The 17,877-nt window shown below is 51.2% G+C and overlaps 1 protein-coding gene and 1 long non-coding RNA gene across 9 annotated transcripts in view; one reads left to right on the top strand and one right to left on the bottom strand.

The window, feature by feature from the left end:
- The window catches only part of BCORL1 (BCL6 corepressor like 1), a 60,863-nt gene extending 56,864 nt beyond the window's left edge, over positions 1-3,999 (bottom strand). For 4 of the 6 annotated variants that reach the window (XR_009598803.1, XM_027963619.3, XM_027963623.3 and 1 more), the window contains exons 1-2: positions 3,880-3,999; positions 2,513-2,592 (exon numbers count right to left, since the gene is read on the bottom strand). The gene's annotated coding sequence lies outside the window, so the exon portion shown is untranslated. Of the gene's footprint in view, positions 1-1,512; positions 1,644-2,512; positions 2,593-3,158; positions 3,299-3,879 lie in introns of those variants that run through there. The other 2 variants (XM_027963620.2, XM_027963621.2) reach the window with 2 other exon arrangements.
- A 56-nt stretch (positions 4,000-4,055) lies between these two features.
- Positions 4,056-13,104, top strand: LOC106990423 (uncharacterized). Of its 3 annotated transcripts, XR_001436907.4 has the most exons (5): positions 4,056-4,273; positions 5,280-5,393; positions 9,030-9,117; positions 10,967-11,144; positions 12,756-13,104. It is a non-coding gene; the product is annotated as an uncharacterized LOC106990423 (long non-coding RNA). The 3 variants fall into 3 exon arrangements; XR_009598804.1 differs by having other exon boundaries at positions 4,056-5,393; XR_006058423.2 differs by lacking the exon at positions 10,967-11,144 and having other exon boundaries at positions 4,056-5,393.
- Positions 13,105-17,877: the final 4,773 nt, after the last annotated feature.

Below are 17,877 nucleotides of genomic sequence, written 5' to 3'. Positions count from 1 at the left end.
CTTTGGCCTCCGTTCCCCGCCCAGAAGCGGTGGCGGCGGCGGCAACGGCGGCGGCGGCCCCAGCAGGAGCAGCAGCGGCGGCGGCAGCGGCGGCGGCGGCAGCAGCGCCGCCCCGGCCCCGCCCCGCCGCCCGCCGGAGCCCCACGCCCCGCCCGCCCGCCCCGCCGCGGGACTGCTCCCCCCGAAGCCCACCACTAAGCCCCCCCGCACTCCCCAGCCGCGATCCGTTCGAATCCAGCTCAGCCGGGCCTGCTGTCCGTTCCTCACGCCCCTCAGGACCCGGGGTGGGGGAGCCCTGGGGTTCGTGGCCATCCCTCTCCCTCCTTCCCCAAGGGCTGAGGGATTGCCCCTGATCCCGAAACCCGGCCCCGTAACCGGAGCCTCCCTCCTTGCAGCCCTCGGCTTTGCTCTCAGACCCCTCGCCTTCAGGCCTGGCGCGAAGCGGGTGGAGAGCTTGCACGCCGGGATCTCCCCCCTGGCTTGCCGGGGCTAGTATGAATTACCCCCATCTCATCCTCCTTCAATTTAAGCCCCCTCCCCGCCGCGCCTGGCCCGGCGGCCCCCGCCCCTAGAGCGAGGGCAGCGGAGCCAGGGCGCTCCGAAGTCATCCCCCGCCTTTTTTCCAGGGACTCAGATAATTGCCCCTGCCCCCATCACAGCACTCCCACTCCCGAACCCAGGCCCCGCCGCCACCTAGGGGTACCCCTTACCCTACGGTTCCTGCACCCCGACACCAGGGAGAAAGCAGCCCTTCAGAGCACCCGTCGCACCTCCCCTCTGAGGTTGGAGGGTATTTTCTCCTGGTCTCTTCAGGACTTCATCACGGACAGCCCCCCCCTCAAAAAAAAAAAAAAAAAAAGGCCCTTTCTCGCCCTGCCCTGCTGGTCAGCCTCCCTTCGGATCGTCGGATCCTCGGAGCAGGGGGTTGGGGCCAGGTAGTTAACAAGACCGATGCCTCCACCTCCCTTTCAGAGGAGTGGGGTAATTCCAACGGTTTCCCCCCCAGGATCAACCCGACCCCCGTTTCCATGGAGACCCCCGCCCAGCCGGGAAGAAGACTCTCGGATCGTGGTGAACAAGTCTCACCTGGCTAAGGGAAGAAGGGGTGAGGAGGGGGTAGGGTAGGGCACGGATGGGGTACGAAGGTGGGAAGTGGAGGGGAGCTGTCCCAAAGGGAGGGGCGAGGGCAGATTGAGCTCCAGGGAGCGCTACGTCCGGGGACACGAAGAGGACGGCGCCCCCGGGGGGCAAGCAGAGCGGCCGCGGGGCGAAGAAGGGACAGGGTTGGGGAAAAGCGTGAGGTAGAAAAGAGCGGGTGGGGGATATGAGAAAGCTGGGGAGTCAAAAGGGGTGGAAGGGTTGGGGGAGAGAAAAAAAAGACGCACCTGTTCCCGACTCGGCTCCGCGGGAAGGCTCAGGCCGCCACCCGGACTCCCTCTAACCCCTTCAGAGCCACCACCCGCCTAATACTGCCCCGATCTGATGCCCCCTCCGCCCCTTATTGCCACCGACCTCCTTCTCCTCTCTCTCGGCGGCGGCGGCGGCGGTCGGACTCTAGGAACTGAGAGGAAGAAGGGAGGGCTCAGCAAAGCGGAGGAGAGACAGAGCCACACACTGGCAGCAGCCGCGGCGAGCGAAAGAGTGAGGGGGAGAGCGGTGTGTGTGTGTGTCTGTGTGTGCGAGCGAAGCCTGGTGGAGTGGGTGCCGGTCGCAGGGCTCGACGGGAAGTGGAGTCCGGTCGGGTTCGCGGGTGGCGCCGGCCCTCACTCTGCGGGACTACAACTCCCAGAATGCCGCCTGCCCGGGGGGAGGAATAGGGAGGAGGAGGCGAAGGGAGGGAGCAAGCAAGAGAGGGAGGGACGAAAGCAGGGAGCAAGCGGCGGCGAAGGGGGCAGAGCCAAGCAGCCCCGGTGACACTGGGAGGGGAGGGGAGGAGGAGGGGATCGCTGCGAGGACCGAGCGGATTCCGGAGAGGGAGGCAGCGGTAGCTGCAGCAAGCCGGGCAAAAAGCTAGACTCCCAGGAGAGGCGAAGGTGCTCAATTCGAGGGGCTGCAGGAGCCCCACGCCCCCCCACCGTACGCTCCACCAAGGGGGAGGTTGAGGAAGGGAAAAGATCAGTGCACCACGGTCAGGGGTTTCTCTCTTTCTTCCAACGCTCTCCACCTTATGCCCCGACCTGACTTTCTCAGGCCACCGGTGCTGGATCCAATGTGCAAATCCGGAGACCCCCATCTCCCCTGCCCAGCAGCACGGAGCAGACGCATTCAGTCCCCTTCTCCCAGGGGCCTGAGGGAGGCTCCCCTTGCTGGCAGGGCGTGACTCCCCCCTTCTTCCCGCCCCCCCTCGTCGCCACCCCTCATCTCCCTCCCCGGAACCCCTCCCTTGAAGCCGGGGCTCGCGTCTCCCTCCCCGCCAAGAAAGGGAGTCCCTCGGGGGCGACTACCCAGCCCCCTCCCTTATACTGGGCCCTTACCCATCAGTATCCCCTTCTTTAGCGTTGCCCCCCCTCACCTAAGTAATAGTGGGGGCGACCCGAGTTGGACTGGTGGCTACTTTTCCTCCGAGACCAGCCGTCCTTGGCCACGCCGACCCTGTGTAGAGACAGAGAAGCACATTAATACTGCCGTTCCTCCCCTCGAGTTCGGATGCCCGTGGAAATGGCTCACAAGGAAAGAGGGATTGGTAGTGGAAGTGAGCTAGGGGTGAATCCCAATCCTCAAACCTCATCCCACGCGTGGAAATCCAGAGATTCGTCCTCTTCCTTAAAAGCCATCAAATCGCTTGGGGAGGGGGGGCGTTAGTTGGGGTAAATTAGCTAAACCCCAATGTCCATGCGACTCGAAGTGACGCTACATGTAGGAATAAAGATAGGAACTAGGCTGCCGCCGCGAGAGGAAAAGTATACCCACCCCCCGCCGTCGTCCACCCCCAAACACACACCCCTAGAAGAGTCAGATGGCCGAGTAAGGCGGGGGAGGCGGTGGGAGTGCTGGAGAGTAAAAAGGTTGTGGCGGGGAGGGTCCGCGGCCCCCTGAGAGCAGAATCCAGATGCTAAAGAGGTTGGGGGGGGGGTGGTGCGGCATAATTGCAGACAGTGTCTCTCCGCGCTTTTCCCGGAATCGCCGCCGAACACCGTCTAACACTCGTAGTTGCTTACCAGTCAATCCCCTAGCCCCATTTGTGCGCGTGAGGCGGCCGGAGCCCGGGAAGCCCGGGCACAAACTCCGCGGAAGCTGGCCTTCGCCGCCGCCGCGCTACCACGGGCCTCCCTCCCTTTGCTGGCGGCCCCGCCGATCTACCTTCGCCCCCGGCCGAGGCCAGACCCCGCTTCCAACTCCACGCCCCTACTCCACCCCCAGGCCCCCTCCCCTCGCCCTCTCCCCGCGAGTCGGGCCCAGCCCCTAGCACCGCCCCGCCCTACCGCTCGGTCCCGAGCCCAGCAAGTGCCCCGAACTCGCCCCCCGCCCCCACGCCCAGGCCAGTCCGGCCGGGCCTGGTTTCCCCCTCCCGCCGCGCCCCGCCCCCGAATCCACGTCCTACTTCGCCACCCAACTCGGCCCGGTCCGGGTTCGGCCCGCGCCCAGGCCACTGGAGTCCCCGGTTCGGTCCGGTGTACGGCCACCCACCCCGCCCTTGCCTGGGTGCCGGCCTGGCCCGCTGCCTGCGCCCGCCGAGCCGACTCGGGCGCGCGGTCCGGGTCCCGGTCCCGGTGCCGGCCTCGGTCCCGGCGGCGTTGCCGCGTCTCGCCACGAGGGCTGGGTCCACGCAAGATCCGAACCCGCGCGGGGTGGGGGCGGCGGAAAGCAAGTTTCTTTATCTCCCCTCCGCCCCCGCCGCAGGGCCGCGCCGTCCCCCCCCTCCCACGGCGCCCCCTTCACCTGGGCAGAGCCCCTCGCCGGCTGTCGCAACTTTGCTCTTCTCCACGCTGCCGGGGAAGCGGGCGAAGCGCGAGGAGGAGGGAGGTGGCGGGGGGTGCTGGGATCAGGCCGCTGGGCTCTGGGAGGACACGTGGGGGAGGAGGGGAAGGAGGAGGAGGAAGGGGGGGCGGGCCTGCAGTTCTCGGGGCTCCCCCTGCCAGCCCCGGGGAAGCCGGAACCTCGCCAGGCAGCCGCAGACCCCGCACTGGCCACGGGGGAAGAACGGAGCCACCTTCCCCGGCCAGCCCTTGGCTCCAGGAAGGAGGGGGGGCGAGCAACGCCGCTCGGGGTCGGAGAGCAAGCGTTTTCGCTCGAGCTTTCTGTGTGACTCTCTCTCTCTCGGTTTAGCCTCTGTGTAAGCGGGTGGTGGTTAGGGTCTTGCGTGCGCGGGGTGGGGGGCGCCCCGACCGGACGCCCCGCCCCTCCCCCGGTCCCCCACTTCCCTAACCCGGGCGACCTCGGTGCGTGGCTCCGACGCTTGGGCACCGAGGCCGCCCGCGGGTGCAGCCCCAGCCCCGGTGCCGAAGTGGGACAGGTGCTGGGGAAGGGAAAATGCCGGGGCTCGCTGCCTCGCTTCGCGTCTCAGGGGCGTCCCACCCTTCGTGGCAACCGCCCCGGCTGCAAACCTCCCTAGGCAGACCTCAAAGGGCAGCCCCCGGCCTGGGCGTGGAGACATGTTGGGGGGGGGCGGCGAGAGCGAGAGTGAGAGGCCCGAGGGAGGAAGGAGGAGGGGGCGAAAGGTCTGTAAAGGGGGAAGCCTGCACGACTCGGGCCAAAAACCTGGGTCGAAGAGGATTCAGCTTCTGCCGGCTTTCTCTGGGCTCCTCAGACACCAAACTGAACCCCTTGACCCTTACCCTTTACCCTAACGACTCCTTTCCTAGCTAAAGGAATAAATCCTCCTACGTGTTTACATCCCAGGCCATCCCTGGGACTGAAGGACTGAGAAGCCTGCGGTCCACACTGGAACTCTGATGACTTTACATTAACTCTGAGGAGGAGAGCAGCTTGCGATGGATCTCAAGCTGCCGGCCTTCTTGCTTTCAGTCTTTGGGTGTTTCTTAGCAGTTCCAGCCCTGAGTCCCTGGTGGGGACTTCAAAGGCATGGCCTCAACCTAGAGGGTATTAGGGGAGGTGCCCAGCAGTTCCTGGAGGGTTCAGGGCATTATTGTCAACGGAATGTGAAATGAATGGCAGGAATTTGAAAAAAATCTTTATGTGCAGATATATTGATATTATTTATTATATATTTATCTATACTAAGGAAGCCAGAGGGTGATTTGGACTAAAAGGAAGCCCAGCAGGATTAATGTCTTCCTCCTCCTTCTCCCCGCCCGCCCCCACCCCCGCCTTTGTCCTAGGCCCAGAGGTTCCATCCCTAAGCTATGGGGTGTCTTCTCTCCTTTGGAAGGACTTTAGAGATGGCAGTTGTGACTTGCCTGGTGTGTCTGCCTCACCTGGTTTGAAGGATGCGCGTGAGTACTATGGAGTAAGGCAAGCCATGAAGGCTGCAGTGGTTTTGCTTTTGAGGCCTGGCGTTCTGCGACCCCGCTTGCTTGTCCTCACCAACCTTAAAATCTATTGCCAGCAGTGAGGACAGACTGCTTGCCATTTTACTTTGCTTGGGGAGCCTCTTCACTAGCTGTTTTACTTGACCGCTCCCATCCTGCCATGCACCCCATGCACATACATTAAAAAGTGCTTGGCCTTAGTTGCACCAAGGGAAAGTGAAGATTTGGAAATGATTTGTTTAAGCTAATCAATATATGAACTCAGAATGCATTCTTAAAGGGGGGAAATTGCCTCTATCAGGCCTGATAACGCAGACCCCACCAATTCTGCTTTGATTCACATTGGCCGTCTTCAGTGATTTTAATTAACCTGGTAATTACTGCATCTCCACGTCTCTTAAGGCCCGTAGGGCTACTTTGCTCCTTGGTTTGAGGCTGAGATGGATTTTGGACATCTCCATTCCTGCTCGTTTGTGTCTCACCATTTGGCTGCATCATTTATCTGGTGAAATGAAGGTTGGGGCAAGATGGTTATTTCCTGGCTGAAGCTCTAGCTTTTCTGAGCCCTTTCCTGTTGAGGGCCACACTTCCTGCCCTACAGGAGATGATGGGAAACCAAGGAGCAGGGTAGGGAGAGCTGTGGGAAACCTTGTAAAGAATGTAGATTTAAATGATTGTTTTATTTGAGGCCGGAACCACAATATCATCATCATAATACCTTAGCTTTGTACAACATCGGAGTGTTTACAAAGCCCTTTAAGTTGTGTTATTTCATTTGTTTCTCACTACAGCTCTTAATTTTGTAATTGAGGAAACTGAGGCCAGGAGCAGCTATGAATGGCTAGCTGAAGGTCACATGGCTAGTGAGTTCCCGAACCAGGATTCAACCTCAGTAATCCTGTTTCCACATATGGAGCTCCTTTTAATATGGTATGGGGCCTCCATTTCATGTCAAAAATATTCCCTTTCAGGCAGATTTGTTTTTCTAGTTGTTTCTCCCATCAATAACAGCTGGACTCAGAGAGGCAGCTTGTTGTAATGGAAAGAGGATTGTTTGGAGAGTTCTAAGAATCCCATCCCAGTTCTGTCTTGTTGATAGCTAGCAGTGGGACCTCAGGCAAGCCCTAGCATTTAAGCAGTCCCAGCCTTGTGCCAGGTAATGTGTTTTGGGTCTTCCCCATGCTCTAAAATATAGAAATCAATGCACCTGTCATACCTCCCTCACAGGGACACACCTGAGCATCAAATGAAATAATGATGGGAAAGAATTTTGTACACTGTCAACTACTAGGCTCATACAAGAGTTATTATTATTATCGTTGGCACCACCAGCCCCCTTAGATGTGGCACAGAGATTTAGGTGTGACACTGGCCTGAGCCCTGTCTTCGTGAACTGACCAGACAAAACAAGGCATTGGGGGGTGGTGTCTCAGGGTAATTTAGGCCCCAAACCAAACCTCTGGCTAAATTCATAGGATAATTGCTTCAATTCTCTGCTTTGTTCTGCAATCACAGGCCTTGTCTCTCTGGTAAAACAGCCCAGTCCTCTGACAACAACAACAATAAAATCCCAGTGGTTTAGATCTTAGAGTGTCAGAATGAAGCAGATTTGCAGCTTCTGGTCATCTCTTCAGTCCCTGCAGTTGAAGGTGAAGTCAGTTGAAGGTGAAGTCAGGTTTGGAATCCAGGGTCTCAAGCCTGTCACAGGACTTATGCTAAGTCACCCTACTTGAAGGTAGACCAGAGGAGATCAGGGTTCAGAAAGAGACTTGCAAATATGGGGAAAGAATGGGGCTGGTACTAGACTGACTGTGAGTTACACACACTATGTGCTCTCCAGTGTTTCACTGCATCTCCTAGGTAGGGCCACAGAGGGCAATTCATGGCCAGTATTCGTATAAATTTCAAACGCACCTTATTGCCGCAGGATGCTGCTGGAGATGCGTTCCAGCAGCTCACTGCAGCTGAGGAAGGCCTGGTCTCTGCCCTCTCAGAGCCCCGGGTCTAGATGGGGAGACAATGTGTCTGGTTAAACTTAACTCTGTAAACAACTAACAACCTTTCTGGATTTTATAGCTGCAGGGGGGGAAATGAGGAAGGGGGCTAAAATCACCCCAGAGCCCTCTCCAGGTCAAGCCTCCTCCCTTCCTGAAGACTCCTAGGCACTTAACAAGGTTCTTAATCAAACGGACAGTGTTAGAGGTAGAAGGAACTCTAAGAAATCAACTGACCTCCTGAAAAACTGGCTGTGACTGCAGGCTGCCAACAAAATCAAGTCCATGAGTCTTCACCTAACTTTCAGGGCCCACCCCGATTTGATTCCAGCCTTCTTTCCTTCCATGTCCCTCACAGGGCTTCTGTTCTCACCAAACTGGCCCTCTTGGCATTCCTTGGACAAGATGAGCACTTCCTTGACTGTTCCCTCAGCTTTATCTATGCCCTTCTCAGCTTGTTGAAATGGCACTCAACCATTACTCAAGCCTGCTCTTTCCTGCCACCTCTTATCCCCCACTCCCTGACCCCACAGTACTGAATTGGTCCCTTTACTTAGCACTTCTATGCTCTGCCTATCTATCTTTCCAACCAGATTTTCCCTTCCTTGGATGAAGGAACCCAGTATTTCTCATCTGTGTATCACAGCCTCCGTCCTCCCTTACCAACGTTGTCCACCCTTGCATGGAGTTGGCCCTCAACAAGTGTTTGTTAAGTGAATGGATGAATGGATGATCTAATCCAACCTCTTTATTTTATAGTGGAGAAACTGAGGCCCAGAGTTAGTTTTCTTTCTAGCCAGTTATTAAAGACTCAGTTTTAGCAGAGTTCTCTGGTGGTCCACTGGTAGAGTTACAAGCTTCCACTATGGGGGGCATGGGTCCGATCCCTGGTCTAGGAACTAAGATCCTGCATGCCGTTCAGCCAAAGAAAGGAAAAAAAAAATTAAAGACTCAGTTTTAAATCTTGGTCCTTTTTAGTCTTTCTCTTCCCATTTAGTGGTTTCATACAGTCTCTGAAGTTAGACAGATGTGGTTTGAATCCTGGCTCTGCCACTTCCTAGTGATATTACTTTGGACACTCCACTTCTTTCTGAGCCTCAGTTTCCTCATGTATAAAATGGGACCTAATTAATATCTCCTGAAAATGTTCCGAGGGTCAAATGAGTTCTTGTATGTTAAGTACTTCGTAAAGTGCCTGACATCCAGTAGACATCCCGTAATAGTTTTCTGGCTTTTGTGTTTAACGTGAGGAGTTTTTAAAGAGTTCAGAACTTGGGAGCACCTGCTGAATTCAAGCCTGGAAAGAAAAGCCACAACCTGAACACAGAGAAAAAGAGAGGTGTATTTTTGAAGAGGAGAATGGAATACAATTTAGCTAGACTTTTCAGTCAGTCAAACTATTACCTCTTCCTCCAAAGAGGTGCAGGAACAGTTCTCAGCCCAGTGGCTCACATTCGGTGGGAACTCCCCAGATTCCAGTTCCTGGAGCAGTGCATTCCTCTGGTTGTAGTGGCGATTCTGTGTTGGCTTGGGGATGCTGACCCAAGATTGACGTGCCCTACTGAAGCTACACATGCTATTCTCACCCCTGTCTGTGTGCCTACAGGACACCCTTCACCTGGCCAAATCCTTCAAGCCCCGTTTCCATGAAGCTTTCTCTGAATGCTTTTGCCTTTGAACTCTTGACCCCATAGGTAAGCCCTGCTTTGCAGTTAGTTCTTTCCTGTGTTCTGTGCCTTAGTTCTACCTCTCCATCTGAGGGCAGGCACCTTGTCATAGGCATAGAAGGTGCATCCCTCACAATGCCCCGCAGCACTCAAGGAGGCAGCACTCCAGGAATACTTTGGGATTGTTTGACTGTAGGTGTTCAGTGGGGGCATGGGACCCTTCAAGTCTCACCCACACTCATTTCCCACCCCCTCCAACCTACCCCCCTGAACACCACACTTCTCAAATCATCCACCCCCAGGATACCCCAACCTTTTCAGTAACCATCTTCTCTCTTAGAATTTGCAAATATCTGGAGGGCAAGGGCCATGTGTTACTATGTCCTCTGCACAGCCCAGCATAGCACTTCCGACATTAACAAACTAGGGTAAGCACATGGTTTTGTTACTATAGATAACTTGGTAAAGATACCATGCTTATTTCGGGACTGTGTGTTTATATGTATTCTTGTGTGTCTGTTCTTGCTCATTAAACTTCAAGGGGCTCCAGAGGAAGAATTGTCCATTTTGGGAAGGCAGTCACAAGATAAAAAAGACAAGTTGAGACCTGGGATTTAGATTTTTTTTTTTAAAGCTAGGAAGCCAGTGTTCTCTCTTCAGTACATACTCAGTTTAAATGCTCATACAGGGACTCCTCCGGTGGTCCTGGTGGTCCAGTGGCTAAGACTCTATGCTCCCAATGCAGCAGGCTTGGGTTCGATCTCTGGTTAGGGAACTGGATCCCATGTGCCACAACTATGACTTCACATGCTGCATCTAAAAGGCTGACATAAAGAACAGCCTTTTGGACACAGGACGAGAAGGAAAGGGTGGGATGATTTGAGAGAATAGCATTGAAACATGTACATGATACCATGTATGTGTAAAATAAATAGCCAGTGGGAGTTTGCTGTATAACTAGAGGAACCCAAAGTGGGTGCTCCATGACAAACCTAGAGTGGGGAGGGAGGTAGGAGGGGTTTCAGGAGGGAGGGGTCACATGTATGCCTATGGACCATTCATGTTGATGTATGGCAGAAGCCATCACAATATTGTAATTATCCTCCAATTAAAATAAATAAATTTTAAAAAGAAATGCCAAATACAGTTCCTAAATATGTCTCTAAAAATAAATAAATAAAAGATCACAGGTGCCACAACTAAAAAAAAAAAAATCCTGCATGTCACAACTAAGACCCAGTACCACCAAATAAATAAATAAATATATATGTATATTTAAAAATACCAACACCAAAATTTCTCAAATTTAATATACACAAGTCTTGTGGGCAGTGCTGTCAAAATTCAGATTCCAAGGCACCCACCCACCTGGGCTCTAATTGGATAGCTCTGAGGTGGAGCCTCATACTCTGAATTTCCAATAGTTGCTACCGGGAAGTTGGAACCAGAGGATTCCTGGATGACCCCTTGAAAGACATTGAGCACTCTTTCCATTTTCATTTTCACCCAGTCAGTCAGTTCAGTTGCTCAGTCGTGTCCGACTGTTTGCGTTTTCACCCAGGGGCCCCCCAGATTTTCACTGCCAAAGGTTTTATGAATTTTCCCCTCACAGGCCCCATTTTAAACACATGTAAATTAGTGTGTGCTATACATTGTTGCAAGGATTTTACAAATAGTAACTCAGTATAACTTATTTTTTAATTTTTTTTAGTTTGCTTTTTAATTTTTTTAATATAAATTTATTTAATTGGAAGCTAATTACTTTACAATATTGTATTGGTTTTGCCATACATCAACATGAATCCTCCACGGGTGTACACGTGTTCCCCTCAGTATAACTTCTTAAGGTAAATATTATCATTTTCTCCTTTTACAGATGAAAAAATTGAAGTGCATTAAGGTTCAGTGACTTGCTCAAAGTTGCCCAGTTAGTAACTTTTTTTTTGACCACCCCCCATGCCATGTGATACCTTAGTTCCTTGACCAGGGATCAAACCCATGACCTCTGCATTGGAAGGCAGAATCTTAACCACTGGACCACTGGTGAAGTCCTAGTAAGTTTTTTAAATGGAGGTCAAATTTACATAACATAAACTAACAACTTTATTTTATTTTACTTTTTGGCCACACCACATGGCATGCGGGATCTCTGCAGCGGATGCCCAGAGTCTTAACCACTGGACCACCTGGGAAGTCCCTAAATTAACTAATGTGTGCAATGCAGTGCGGAGGGGGGAATAAATTAGTAATTAGGGATTAACATATACACACTACTATATGTAAAATAGGTAAACAGCAAGGACCTACTGTACAGCACAGGAAACTACTTAATATCTTGTAAAAATCGATAATGGAAAAGAATCTTTAAAAGAATATGTATATATGTGTGTGCATAACCAATATACTTGGTGTACACCTGAAACTATCAAAATACTGTAAATTACCTATACTTCAGTAAAAAAAAGAATAAATGAATGTTCTATAAAAACATTCCATATTAAAAATTAAAAATCTAGAAAATATTTGTCAATGTTGGCATTAACAATAAATTCAACACTGAAAAATAATAAAGTATGCAATTGCCTGGCATTTAGTACAGTCACAGTACTGTGCAACTACCTCCTCTGCCTAGTTCCAAAACATTTTCATCACCCCAAAATGAAACTCCATGCCTGTTAAACAATTGCTCCTCTTTTAACCTGCCCCTAGACTCTGGCTACTTCCCATCTGCTTTCTGTTTCAACAGATTTCCTTATTCAGAATATTTCGTTTATGTGAAACCATGTAATATGTGGCTTTTTGTTTCTGTCTTCTTTCATTCCAGTATCATGTTATTGAGGTTCCTCTGCACTGAAACATGTATCCTCATTCCTTTTCATGACTGAATAATATTCCGTCGTATGGATGCACCACAATTTGTTTATCTACTCCCAGCTACTAAGTTTTGAAGTTGGGATCTGAATCCAGGCAGTCTGGTTTCAGAGTCTGTATTCTTAACCCTCTGTATTCAAAATATTTATCTCCTGGTGGTCCAGTGGCTAAGACTGCATGCTCCCAATGCAGGGAGCCTGAGTTTGAGTTCTGGTCAGGGAACTAGATCCTACGTGCCACAACTAAGAGTCCTCATGCTGCAACTAAATATCCTGCATGCCGCAACTAAGACCCACCCAGCTCAGTCAAATAAATAAATAAAATAAAAAATATTATGAAATTATTGACTTAAATGGGATATATTTTAAGTAATAATTTTTCATTGAATAATGTATCAGATACATATAAAATTGGCCAGAACTTCAGATCAGCCCAAGCTAGTCACACCAAGGTCATTTAACTCTGGCCAAAGCCAAAAACACTCTCCTTTGTAGTTAACCTCTGCAACCACCTGCTGGTATGTTTCACTAGACCTTATGAAATACCAGCGTAATTCATTGATTCTCTCTCAGGCTATTATGGGTTCAGGGACCCCAGTTTGGGATTCACTGATTGCAAATCCCTGTAAGACACCCAGTCAATGGAGAGATTCTATTGAGTTGCCTATTAAACTCTACTGACAATCTAGGAAGTGGGCTCATACATGTCAGAAAGGTTTTCCACACCAAGAAGCTAAATAAGAAAGGAGTTGAAAATTAACTTTTACTAAATTGGCAAATTCTGGGTTTCCCTAGTGGCTCAGTGGTAAAGAATTCGCCTGCCAATGCCAGTGACATGGGTTCGATCCTGGTCTGGGAAGATCCCACATGCCATGGAGTAGCTAAGCCCATGCACCACAACTACTGAGCCTGTGCTCTAGTAGAGCCTGGGAGCTGCCACTACTGAGCCCACGTGCTGCAACTACTGAAGCCTAGAGCCTGTGCTCCACAACAAGAGAAGCCACTACAACGAGAAGCCCGCACACCACAGGTTGAGAGTGACCCCCGCTTGCTGCAACGAAAGAAACGCCCTTGCAGCAATGAAGACCCAGCACAGCCAAAAATAAATAAATAAATAAAATGTTTAAATTGGCAAATTCCAAAATCCAGAAAATCATTCTGCTTCTATGTTCTAGTTAACTAACTAGAGTTTCCCCACCAAGGGTGCACATGGCTATGTACTGGGGACCAATAAGACAGCCCTTTAACTGCCCCCACCGAATGCAAACTAGTACAGCCACTACGGAAAACAGTGCGGAGTTTCCCTAAAAAACTGGAAATAGAACTGCCATATGACCCAGCAATCCCACTGCTGGGCATACACACAAAGAAACCAGAATTGAAGGAGACACGTGTACCCCAGGGTTCATCACAGCACTGTTTACAATAGCCAGGACATGGAAACAACCTAGATGTCCATCGGCAGATGAATGGATAAGAAAGCTGTGGTACATATACACAATGGAGTATTACTCAGCTATTAAAAAGAATACATTTGAATCAGTTCTAATGAGGTGGATGAAACTGGAGCCTGTTATATAGAGCGAAGTAAGTCAGAAAGAAAAATACCAATACAGTATATTAACCCATATATATGGAATTTAGAAAGATGGTAATGATGACCCTATATGCGAGACAGCAAAAGAGACACAGATGTAAAGAACAAACTTTTGGGCTCTGTGGGAGAAGGCGAGGGTGGGTTGATTTGAGAGAATAGCATTGATACATGTATATTATCATATGTGAAACAGATCACCAGTCCAGGTTTGATGCATGAGACAGGGTGCTCAGGGCTGATGCACTGGGATGACCCTGAGGGATGGGATGGGAAGGGAGGTGGGAGGGGGGTTCAGGATGGGGAACACATGTACACCCATGGCTGATTCATGACAGTGTATGGCAAAACCACTACAATATTGTAAAGTAATTAGCTTCCAATTAAAATAAATAAATTAATTTAAAAAACCTGCCCCCACCAAAAGGTGACAGCCTAAGCTGGACTTCGCAGAGAGACCTTCCAGACCCAGAGTGTCTGCTCTGACAAAACCTGAGGTGAGAATGCTGTTCCAACACAATGCTAATCGCATGATTTTTCTCCTGACTCTTCAAGGCTGTGGACAAAAAAAAAAAAAAAAAAAAGAATCAGGCTTGCATCTCCTCTGAAGGTTTGTGATACCTGGGCCACGTGTCTGAGAGTCCATTTGATGTTCTGAGCACTGTCCTCTCCAGAGGAGCCCCTTGTTGCCCAATCAGAGACCCAACAACCAGGGCTGGATTCAAAGCCATTAGCCCTGGCTTCTCTCTGCAGAATAAAATGAACAGCAAGGAGAGCCTGAAGGGGTAAAGATGCTACAAAACCTGTTGCTTGCAAGGCAAGAAGTGAATGGTGAGCAATGAAGGCTTCTTCATTTTTGTTGCCCCAGGGTCTAGCAGAAGGCCTGGCACTGATGGGAAAGCACTCAAAAACTGTTTGTTGATTGAATGACTGACTGAAAGAGAGCCTTCTTCTTGGTCTGGAGGTCATTATGGAAGCATTGTAGAGCCGCTCTTTGGGGTCAGAGAACGGAGGGAAGTTGGCATGGGTCTCACACACCCTGCCAGGACGTACACAGACTATGTTTTTCTCTGCCTGAAAATTTCTCCCAGGCAAAGTTCTCAGAGCCTGCAAGTCTCAAAAGTAGATTCCTTGGAGCTCACTGTGTGCTTTCTTCTGCTGAACTCAAGTCGGAGGGATTTAACAGTGCCATAGTGTTATGCGGAGAATCTGATGAGAGCATCTATATAGAAGTATATTGAGAAAGACAGAAGGCCAGGGAATTCTTGTGAACTTACCAATATGGCTCTACACAGTCTAAATGACTCTTCGTATTACTTGGCCAAGTAGGTTTCTATCTGTGGGTCTTATCACTGAACATGCACTTGTGCAGACACCCCCCCCCAACACACACACACACATACACACACACACATTTTATAATGTGGTAAACACCTGTTTGCCAAAATCCAAATAACTACAACCCTCGAAGTGTCAGAATGCTCTTTATGAGATGTAATGCAATAATCCCTTACATTTGTAGAGGGCTTCGCAGGTCACAAAGTGCTTCCCCATCCATGACCCCATTTGTTTTTTGATTGATGTTCAGAATGGTCCTGACGCTTTACAAGAGCCTGAGAGAGGGTCTTGTGGAGTATCAAAGAGTGATGATGCGTAGTGCCAGTGGCCTTGGCTGGGTGCAGGGCCTCTGAAGACCACGCCCCTAGTTGAGGCAGCAACATCAGGGGTACAGTGACTGTCACAGACTTGCAGGAACATATCAGCACTTGGGGGATGGGCTGGTGGACATGACGGCTAGAGCTGAAAGCTGAGACTCTTCTGCCCACAATCAGCACTAGGACACCAGAGGAGGCAGAAGGATGAGTGAGTGCACCCATCACTCTTTCCTTCCAGCAGCCTTTCCATCACTCAGAAGGAGTTTGTTCTGGTGTTGAGAGTACAGAGATGAACAAGACTTGTCTCCTATGGCACTTCCCTGGCTGTCCAGTGGCTAAGACTCCCCACTCCCATTGCAGGGGGCCTGGGAACTAGATCCCACATGCCAAAACTAAGAGTTTGCAGGCTGCAACTAAAGATCCCACATGCCACAACTAAGACCCGCTGCAGCCAAATAAACAAGTAAATAAAATATTGCTTTAAAAAAGTAGGTGCATTCATAACACAAAATAAGATGTGTCTCTTGGTTCTCCCTGGCCATGTGATTTGTGAGGTCTTCTCCCCTTCAAATTGCTCCTCATTCAGTAGAACTCTAGCTTTCTAAGAGAAAATGTTGAGGGAAGAAGTTCCACCCAATCACTCCCTCCCATTTCCCTCCCTCTCTGTCTCTGAATCTCTTTCTCTCTCTCTCTCTCTCTCTCTCTCTCTCTCTCTCTCTCACACACACACACACACACACACACACACACCTTCACTCAGGGCTACAAAAGCCTCAAGGCTAACCTGGCTGTGTCATGCTCCTCTATTAAGGAGAGAGCACTGAATAAATCAGATCCATGGGAGCAAAATGAAAATTCATAATGCATAGTAACAAAAATAGTAATCCCTCATATCTATATAGAACTTACTAGTTTACAAAACACCTCCATCTTTATTCCTTTATTTGATCCTGTGTCCAGTCATCATCTTTCATATTCACCTTCTGATTTTGATCTCCATCTACGATTGAAGCAAGACTAAGGCAGGACTGAGTCCCTCTGCCCCTCACCTCCCTAGGTAATGAACCTGCCCCCTCGGTTTGTCTTTTTGCACGTTTTTCATTTTCTCTTCCCCCTTTCTCTTGCTGTGTTGTCTGTAGAGCATGAAGTTGCCTATGACTCAGCTTCCCAGTCTCTTGGGAGCCTGGAACCCCATTAGAAAAGGCTGCTGATCAGTAGCCCCTCAAATTGGTCCACAAAGACTTTGGATCCTGCCAGGATGGGTGCGATGGGGAGGGGAGACCCTCTTCTTTGGGTAATTCCCGGATGAGCCCTAAACTACCTCAACGGACTGGGCAGCCTGGCCTGGGAGAGAAGGAGCAGTTTCCAAAGAACAAGGAAAGGAGGATGCTGTGAGGTTTTCAGTAGGATGTAAAGGGAGGCTCTGAAGCTGAGAAGGCAGCCACTGAGTGCCGACATACAGAAGGAACCTGCTTCGTGCAGGAGAAGATGCTAGTGAAGGGGGAAGAGGAGCCCCCATTGCATCCACTGGGTTTTTAGGCCTTTTCTTTTTTAACCCTAACTAGTTCACTCACCCTCGTTCCCTCCCATGCTGCCATACTCCCTTCATTTCTCCAGTCTCTTCACTGACCCGGTTCTCCCTCCATTCTTCTCAGGCAGCCCCAATTCGCTGAGCTAAAAATGCCCTCAGTGAAAGCCCACTCCAGGTTGTTCTGAAGCCGTCCCAGCCACACATTCTGGCACTCTCCCATCCCTCTCTCTACGTGGTACTTAGCACATGGCTCTGGCCACACCAGTTACACCCTCCACCTGGCCAAGAGCCAGCCCCCGATGGGAATGCCCGAGAAACTAGGGAGGAATAGGGGGTATAAAGCCACTATGCTCTGGTGATTTGCAGCAGTGGAGGATCAAAGCCTGTCCTCCCCTGGTAGGAGGGGTCAGGGCCGTCAGTCCTGGCGGTTGCAAGCAGGGGGCCCAAACAGCAGGGGAAAGCTGCTTTTAGCAAGTGGCCAGGTTTAAAAGGGACGTTTGTGCCTAGTGGTTGCCATGCTGGGATGGGTACAGAGACCCACGATCTCCTCCCTTCAACCCTGGATGTGACTAGCAGTCAGTTGAGGCTTCCAGCCTTGTCCAGCCTTGGAAACTCCCTTCCTTCAGGAAAGGAGATTCATTCCAGCCCAGGAGCCCCTGGCCGAGCCCTCTTCCAGCTCCTACCCTGACGTTTGGGGCCGGCCGAGTTAGCATTGTCGCTCCGGCAGTGGCAGCCAGTGCGGGGCGGGAGTGTGTAATTGCAACCACTTCCTGCCCCAGCTTGCCCTAGGGCTGGCCCCGCCCCTGAGGACAGTCGGGGCGGGGCCCAGGTACAGTGAAGGAGTCCGATTGGTGGGGGGCTGGGGGGAGCTGCCGAGGGGGGCGGCCCTCAAGGGAAATCAGCTGAGACTCAGAAAGGCCCAAGGGGGGTGCGAGGGTAGGGGGACGCCCTCGATTTGAGCCTGCCGCACGAAAAGGGCTGGGGCCTGGGGCATTCTATTGGCACAGTCCGTCCCTGCAGAGAAGAATCCAGACAACAGTCCCTCTTGAACTACTATACGACTAGCTCCAATATTAGCTTTATTCATGAGCACTGCTCTCTCTGAGCAAGTTAGGAGTGAGAAGAGGCAAGGGATGG

Source organism: Ovis aries, chromosome X, assembly GCF_016772045.2.
Source record: "Ovis aries strain OAR_USU_Benz2616 breed Rambouillet chromosome X, ARS-UI_Ramb_v3.0, whole genome shotgun sequence".
Taxonomy (NCBI): domain Eukaryota; kingdom Metazoa; phylum Chordata; class Mammalia; order Artiodactyla; family Bovidae; genus Ovis; species Ovis aries.
This window is presented reverse-complemented; position numbering and strand designations above follow the sequence as displayed.